Source organism: Cavia porcellus, unplaced genomic scaffold (genome assembly GCF_034190915.1).
Source record: "Cavia porcellus strain 051 isolate PalLab524CR breed Dunkin Hartley unplaced genomic scaffold, mCavPor4.1 scaffold_1, whole genome shotgun sequence".
NCBI classification, from domain to species: Eukaryota; Metazoa; Chordata; class Mammalia; order Rodentia; family Caviidae; genus Cavia; species Cavia porcellus.
The window spans coordinates 183,286,525-183,294,274 of record NW_026947484.1 but is presented as its reverse complement, the minus strand read 5'-3'; the positions used below and the strand labels follow the sequence as shown (position 1 = coordinate 183,294,274).

General features: G+C 35.0%; 1 pseudogene; it reads right to left on the bottom strand.

Annotated features, from left to right (window-relative positions):
• Positions 1 to 6,353: 6,353 nt before the first annotated feature.
• Positions 6,354 to 7,305, bottom strand: LOC100719420 (olfactory receptor 13C3-like; annotated as a pseudogene).
• Between the last annotated feature and the right edge of the window lie 445 nt (positions 7,306 to 7,750).

The window sequence follows — 7,750 nt, the reverse complement described above, 5'->3', positions numbered from 1 at the left end:
GGAGGGCTCCAGCAGACGACATTCTGGAACCAACCAGGACTGGCAAGTACAAGGGGTAGCAGTGACTTCCGTCAATTGTTCCCTCCCCAAACGGGATTGTTGTAGTGAGCTAGACCTGGGTCACGTGACCTGGCTGAGACCAAATGGGTTATCCGAGGCCAAGTCCCTGCAGTAGTGGCACAAACTAACAACACTGGCCAAGTAGGGTCTCAGTGATTTGGCTGGGCTAGTGGGAGGCGGCCCAAAGTGATACAGTGCAGGCCACAGCAGCTTGAATGATCCAGAGGGGAAGGACTAGTATGTGCTGTCCTTGTCTGCAACTCACTAGCACACAGCAGTGGGAAGGATCATCTAGACAGCGTGCTTTAGAAGAATTGTAACCAAAAAGAAAGAAACTAGGGCCTCCTGGAAGAAGTAAAAAAGATGGAAAGAGTAAGCAACAACGAAAAGTTCCCAGGTACCAACTCTGAGAACATTGACCCAGGACAGGTAAATACAAAGGAGAATGAGAACAGTAAATATGCAATATCAGACACAGTGCCAGTGGACATAAAGAGATATATCTGGGACCTATAGATGAGTTCAAAAGTGAAATATTTAGCCCAATAAAGCAAGATACAAGAAGATTAATAAGCACCCCTCAAGCAGACACAGACAGAAGAAGGAAGGAACTCAAACACAGGAGAGAACAATTTGGTGAAGAATATAAAAAAATGTAGAATATATGAAGCAAATTCAAAGAGATCACCAGGAAATTTAAAACTCTATGGAAAGATGGAAAATCAGCTTGAAAGAAAGTAAGGATAGATTATCCAAACTGAAGGACAATTTTTTAATGTGGGAATATGAAAGGGAAAACTTTTTTAAAATAACAAGGAAACAAGCAGTAACAAAACAAAGGCTAGAAGATGACAAAAGGATCTATAACATGAGAGTAAAGAATATGAAATGAAGAAGCTGGGGTGCGAACAAAGGAACTGCAAAGAAATAATTAAGGAAAACTTTCCAAACATAGGAAAAGGAAATGATATTCTGATATATGAGGCATACAGAACTCTAGCCCCCTATAACCAAAACAGAGCTACACCCAGGCATGAAATAATCAAGATTCCAGAAATTCAATATAAGAACAGAATATTAAAAGCTCTTAGAGACAAAAACAGATCAACTACAGAGGAAAGCCCATCAGAATTACGGCAGACTTCTCGACACAAACCATCAAGTCAAGAAGAGCCTGGAGCAAAATATTCCAAGCCCTAAAAGAAAATAACCTCCAGCCCAGATTGATATACCCTGCTATACTGTCTCTAGAAATTAATGGAGAAACAAGATGCTTCCAAGACAAAGAGGAACTTGGGAAATTCGCAATTACCAATCCCAGAGAATACCCCAGGGCATTCTAGAGAGAGAGAAAAGTACTAGGATTCCAGGAACAGTGTCAGAGAGGCCTCAATGAATGGAGCAGAAAACAGAATGAAGAACATAAGCAGAAAACTGATGATAAAAAAAGAGCACAACAGAAATGAGGCAGAGAAGATTTTATTCAAAACTGATATGATTGATAGTATCAAGTCTGAGAGTACAGGCAACTACACTGAAGATGACAAGACTCTACGATATACATTCTGGTTTGATAACTGCCAGTTTTTGAAGTTCTATACTACATGCAAAGTTTTGCTTTTATTCATACTGTTATGTACTGATATATTCAATTATACTATGTCTGAGGATATAGTCAATTCTATTGGAGATATCAAGGGACCCGTTTTCTGTTTTGTTTGGTCTTTCTTTAAATTAAATTCTTAAAAAATCCACTACATTACCCAGTGCTGATCACCGAGTGTCATGATGTGAAATCCAACAATACTATTCTTCTTTGTTCAGAATGATTTTAACCTGCTTTAGTTTGTTTAATCTAAACATAAATAAAGATATGGATAGCTGCATGTATGTTTAAGTGTATAGGATTGACAATCATACTACCAGGTTTCTGTTGGACAGTTGAACAGAACTCTTTGCAGTCTCGCTGTTTGAATTCCCGCTTTACATGTTCCAATTTTGTATCTTGAACAACTATTTGTAAAATGACAATATGTAAACATCAACTAGTGATTTCTCGTTGTTTATTTGTTTTTCTCTGAATATTATTTCTATTTTCTGCTTTGCTTAGTCTTTCTTTAAATATCATTTTAAAAAGAAAGTTAAAATAAATCCAAAAGACAAAGCTGAATCCATATCATAAGGCAACATAAGTAAAAACAACATTCCAGAATGACTAGTCTGAGACATTTTGTCAAACAGGCAGATAGCATACAATAGAACCTTCTTGGTTTTGGACTTTGTTAAGGTAGAAGATAAATTACACCTGTAATTATCCAGAAGATGTCAGATTTACTATAGAATTTTTGAATTGTGAAAAAAGCAGACATATATTGTGTCTTTCCATAGACATAAGCAAATAAAACACAGACATATACACACATACACTACAAACTGGAGTGCATATATGTTTATTCCATACTAATGAAAAGTGATTAAGGCATTGCAACACCTGAAGTTTAGAGCCTTAAAACTGTAAGAAATCGTTTATAGTGAGACTTTATTTTTCCATACATGAACAGAGGTCAGTGTGATAAAATAATGTTCCCAAGTAGTTGTTAGTATTTGATTTGGAAAGAATTCATGCCTTCTTAATAAATCAGGTAACCAAATAATGACACTACTTCAATTGTGTGAGTATTTTTTCCTGTTGACAAAATTGGAATTGTAACACAGAATGTTGCATGGTCTGAAAACATAGGCTTTACATGACTGTGTAGGATGTAAACTGGGAGGCACTTCCCTAGTGAACCTAAAAAAGCATATTTTCAAAGTAAGATTTGTCTGTCTATCGTAAAATTCAGAAATGGACCAGAACTGATACCTGAAGTCTGTGTTGTTTCTGGAGTAGCTTTTGGAGACATAAGATGACAGGGCATAGAGGCATTCAACCAATAAAACAATGAATGGAAAAATATTTATCCTTCTCTTTCCTTTAAAAGCTGAAAATATGTATTAATTTTTCTCCATTTGACAAAAATCAGAAACAAAATCCAAATGAAAGAATCAAGTAGACTACATAATTGGCAAGTGGATTATGTTAGCTATCAACCATGTTTCCACGTGAATAACAGTGACTCTTGATTGAGAGATTTGCTTTGGATTTGATTTACATACCTGGGAAATGAAGCAACTACTACCATCACATTAGGAGCTAGAGCAAGAATATTATCTGAACTTGGAGGTGGTTCTTTTATTTAAGGCATTTTAGATCAAATTCAACAATGAGTTGCAAAATAACACAAACAACAGGCAGTATTTCCATCCAAAAGTGTGCACCAATAAAATTGAAATATACAATCAGAGAGTGATTTTAAAACCCAAACTTAAGGCTTTTATAACTGAAGTGTATTAAAATTTGATATACACAAGAATTAATTGGAAATAAGAATTGGATATATGGTTGAAACACTGAAAGGAAGTTTATGGAAGAGATAATGAGAATGATATAGGCGCTTACAGAAATTTCTGTGTTTCTGAAATATTGTTTCTTGTTCTTTGCCTCTTTCTATAGTAGAGGGACATTCAGAGCATTTGTGAATGGCAGAGGATGGTTATTTGCTCAATATGAATGGGAGACAGTGTAACTAAATACTGCCACTGCTCATGTTCCTAAAAGAACAAAAATCCAAATTATTGCCTTCCACCAATTTATGCTGGGATTAACTTTTTTTGTCATTTAACTTCAGGCATGATAGGAGCCTATTTACTTTTGCTTACTCAACCATAGTTTTTCATTACTGAAAGTTAAGTAGAAAATAGTATCCATATTTATGCTACCAACTTCATAGGTGAGGTCTCTGGCTGAATCTAACAGTCCTAACACAAATAGGATAATTTAAGGAAAAGTAATGACAAATGGAAAGAAGGAGAAATGATTGCTGATTTTTTTTTAATTTTATTTAAAAGGAAAAAGAGAAAAAAACAAAACAAAACAAAGCAGTGTTAAGGGTACAATTAATACAGAACTACAAAAAAAAAACAGTAAGAAATCACCAGTTAATAGATTACAATTATCCTCCTAGAGACAGTTGCTCAAGTCACAGTATCAAAGCATACAAAGTGGACATTCAAACAATGAGACTGCAAACAGTTGTGTTCAATGATCCAACCAAAAACATTAAGATGGGCATCTATTTAACCAGTTAATAGATTACAATTATCCTCCTAGAGACAGTTGCTCAAGTCACAGTATCAAAGCATACAAAGTGGACATTCAAACAGTGAGACTGCAGTTGTGTTCAATGATCCAACCAAAAACTTTAAGATGAGCATCTATTTAACACCCCTAAACACACTTGCAGTTGTATACTTTAGAGTACTAATTGCTGATTTTTAAGAAAAGATGCTACACAAAGCTCTTTGGCACGCTCCAACTAAGATCTATTTAGAGGTCCCTATTTTCTGCATGACAGTGTCTTGAAGAAATCACCATATAGGATCCCCAATATAGCCTCAAATTCTACTCATGGAGCTAAAGAGTTAATGACAATATAATGGGTATATCGAAAAGTGTTGACTAAAAAATTCTAAAACACATTTGCTCCAAATCAACCTGGAAAGTAGAAACTGCAGTTTTCAATTCACCCTTCCTTCCTGATTTTCTTTTTCCTACAATTCCCGTCCTCTACGACTATGAAAGCCTTACTTGAATACATACTTGTTTAGATAGTAGTATAAATTATATGAGGTTAATTTAGTCTGACATTTGGCTTATTATTTTCACTTCTTAAATGCATCCTGTGAAACTATCTCTATTTTACAATTTTTTAAAAAAATTAACCCCTATTCCTGATAGTACATCTATTGTTAAAATATAAGAAAATCATGATTAACCCATGACCCTTTAGTTACTACCGGAAAGATTAGAAATTACATTTTGAGAAAATGCCAATAATTATAAAAAATTCTTTTTATGCTTTTAAAATTTTAGAAAATACTGACTTGAATCAAAACTCAGTATACTTAACTACGCATTGCAGATTTTCTGATTTTCTAGAGAGTAGAGTTTATGATTGAATCTATTAGTTTTCTGATCACTGATAAACATGGATACACTTGTCTATGTCAAAGCCACATCACATAAACCCTTACACACCTATGAAATATATAGCTGGTGGTGAGTTCAGCTTTATAAGTAAACCTACATATAATACTCTGACACATGTGCAGGGGTTATAGCTCAGGGGCATAAGTGCTGCCTGGCAAGTTCAAGGTCATTAGTTTGATTCCCAATACAAAAAAAAAGATGCTGACACTTTTGATGTTGGGATGCCAAAATTAAGTCAGGAGCTAACGAGTTAGGGAAGGCAATAGAAATAATATTTTTAGATACTTACAATTTTGTTGCAATAAAAGCTTTAAAAAGAGAATTAAGCAAGAAGTAGATTCAGAGGGCCTGTAACGGGATGGAGGACAGGCAGTGGAACAGGACAGCAGGATTTAGGGATCAGATCATTTAGGTATAAATCTGGGTAAACACTAAGGAAATGCATTGAGAAAATGTGATATACATGTAGAAATAGAGATAGAGATAGAGATAGAGACAGAGACATAGTGGGGTATTTCGGTGGAGGCAGATATTAGTTCTAGTAAGTATTAACCTAGAGTACTGGAGGGGCTGAGTAGTAACTCAGTCCTAAATTGAAATCTGCTTCAATTCTAAAATTGTGTGACAGTATTGTATGACTCTCGTATCAGGTTAGCTGTTTTCCCCAATTTATTAAAACTTTAAATAACACTAAGAATTTTATTTATTTATTTATTACAAGTAAGATAACTATAGCTTAGAAATAATACATTATAATAAATTATATACATTAAAAATATATAATAAATGAAAATATAATACATTTTTAATATTAAGATATACAATAGAAAATAAATAATCTGTCTAACAGCATTTACATAGGTAGGGGAATTGTAGAATTTGTGGTCTTGTCTCTCCTTTTCCAAAGTCTGTGTGTTATTGTTTTCCACTGTTTCAACACAGTCAATCAGGAACAGCCATTTCAGTTACCTCCCACGATAAAGTTCCAATAGTGTTTATTATATATTTAAAATCTGGATCAGAGACTGCTGTAAGCTGAATTTATTTCACCCTGTACTCCTCAGGAATTTTAGCTGAACATGGTTAGAGGAAACTAAGAAAAAAATCTCTGTCTTTAATCATTTCTCCAAAGAAAAGTTATCACTGAATAACCCTGAATTAATTTTTGTTCCTGTAACACAGTGATCTGAATTTCCTGGTGTTATTATTGAGTAGCTTTTTGGTTCAGCATATATTTTGCAGCAGCTTTCACATCCTTATTCCTCAAGCTGTAGATTATAGGATTCAGCATGGGGGTCACTACCCCATAAAATAAAGAAATCAGCTTGTCCAAAGTTTGAAAGTTGTCCTCTCCATGCAGGGCTTGGGCCTTGGGTTTTGCATACATAAAGAAGATGCTACCATAAAATATAACCACCACAGTCAGATGAGATGAGCAGACTGAAAAGACCTTGCATCTTCCTGTGGCTGAGTTCATTCACAAGATGGTGTACAGAATAAACATATAGGAGAAAAAATGACCAGAAGAGGAAGAACCAGAAATGCTATATTTGATATCATCATGGTAATAATGGTGAGAACTATATTAGCACAAGCTAGCTTGAGGACAGCGAAGATCTCACATGAAAAATGATTGAAAATATTATCCCCACAGAAGGGCAATGTCATGGCAAGAGATGTTTGCACAATTGAATTTATGCCACCAGAGAACCATGACACATAAGCCATCAGTGTACATACACCACTGCTCATGATGATGGGATACCTCAGAGGGTTGCAGATGGCCACATAGCAATCAAAAGCCATCATGCCAAGAAGTAAACATTCTGTTGACCCCATTGCAAATCCAACAAACATCTGCACTGCACACCCAGAAAAGGCAATGTTTCTTCTCTTTGAGATTAAGCTCAGCAGTGTGGATGGAACAGAGGAAGATGTATAGCAGATGTCCAGGAAAGAGAGGTTCCCCAGGAAGAAGTACATGGGAGGGTGCAGCTGAGAATCAAAGATGCTCACTGTGATCAGAACACCATTGCCAGTTAGAATCACTAGGTACATGACTAGAATCACAGCAAAGTAAATCATCTCAGTCTTTGGGTATCCTAAAAGACCAAAAGAGGAAATTCTAACACAAGTGTCTGGTTAATCATACCCATGACATTCATTTCTAGCATATCAAAAGAAGACCTGATAAATATATATCTACCACCAAGAAACAAATGTTACAAAGTATCTGAACAATCTTTTTTAGAATGTGTTAAGAGTTGTTGCTTGAAGGCCTGAAGTATTTATCAGATGATGTATATTTCTAGTATGCAATGAAATTGGAAATAACTTTGCCCCATTGCAAGATGTGAATATTTACCAAAATCCGACACAGAAATAATGTTTCTGTTGTTGAGGACAAATTCTTTAGCCAAGGTTTATAAAGCCACTGCTTAGTTACTAACTATAAGGCCATCTTCTTCATTCTATATGTTCTAGCAATGCAAAAAGAATGATGTTTTGATTCAGGGATTAATAAAGTAATTGAAAAAGCAGATTTTAAATTCAAAGGTATTTCATTTCAAGACTGACACTGCATGCATTATATTGTGTGTT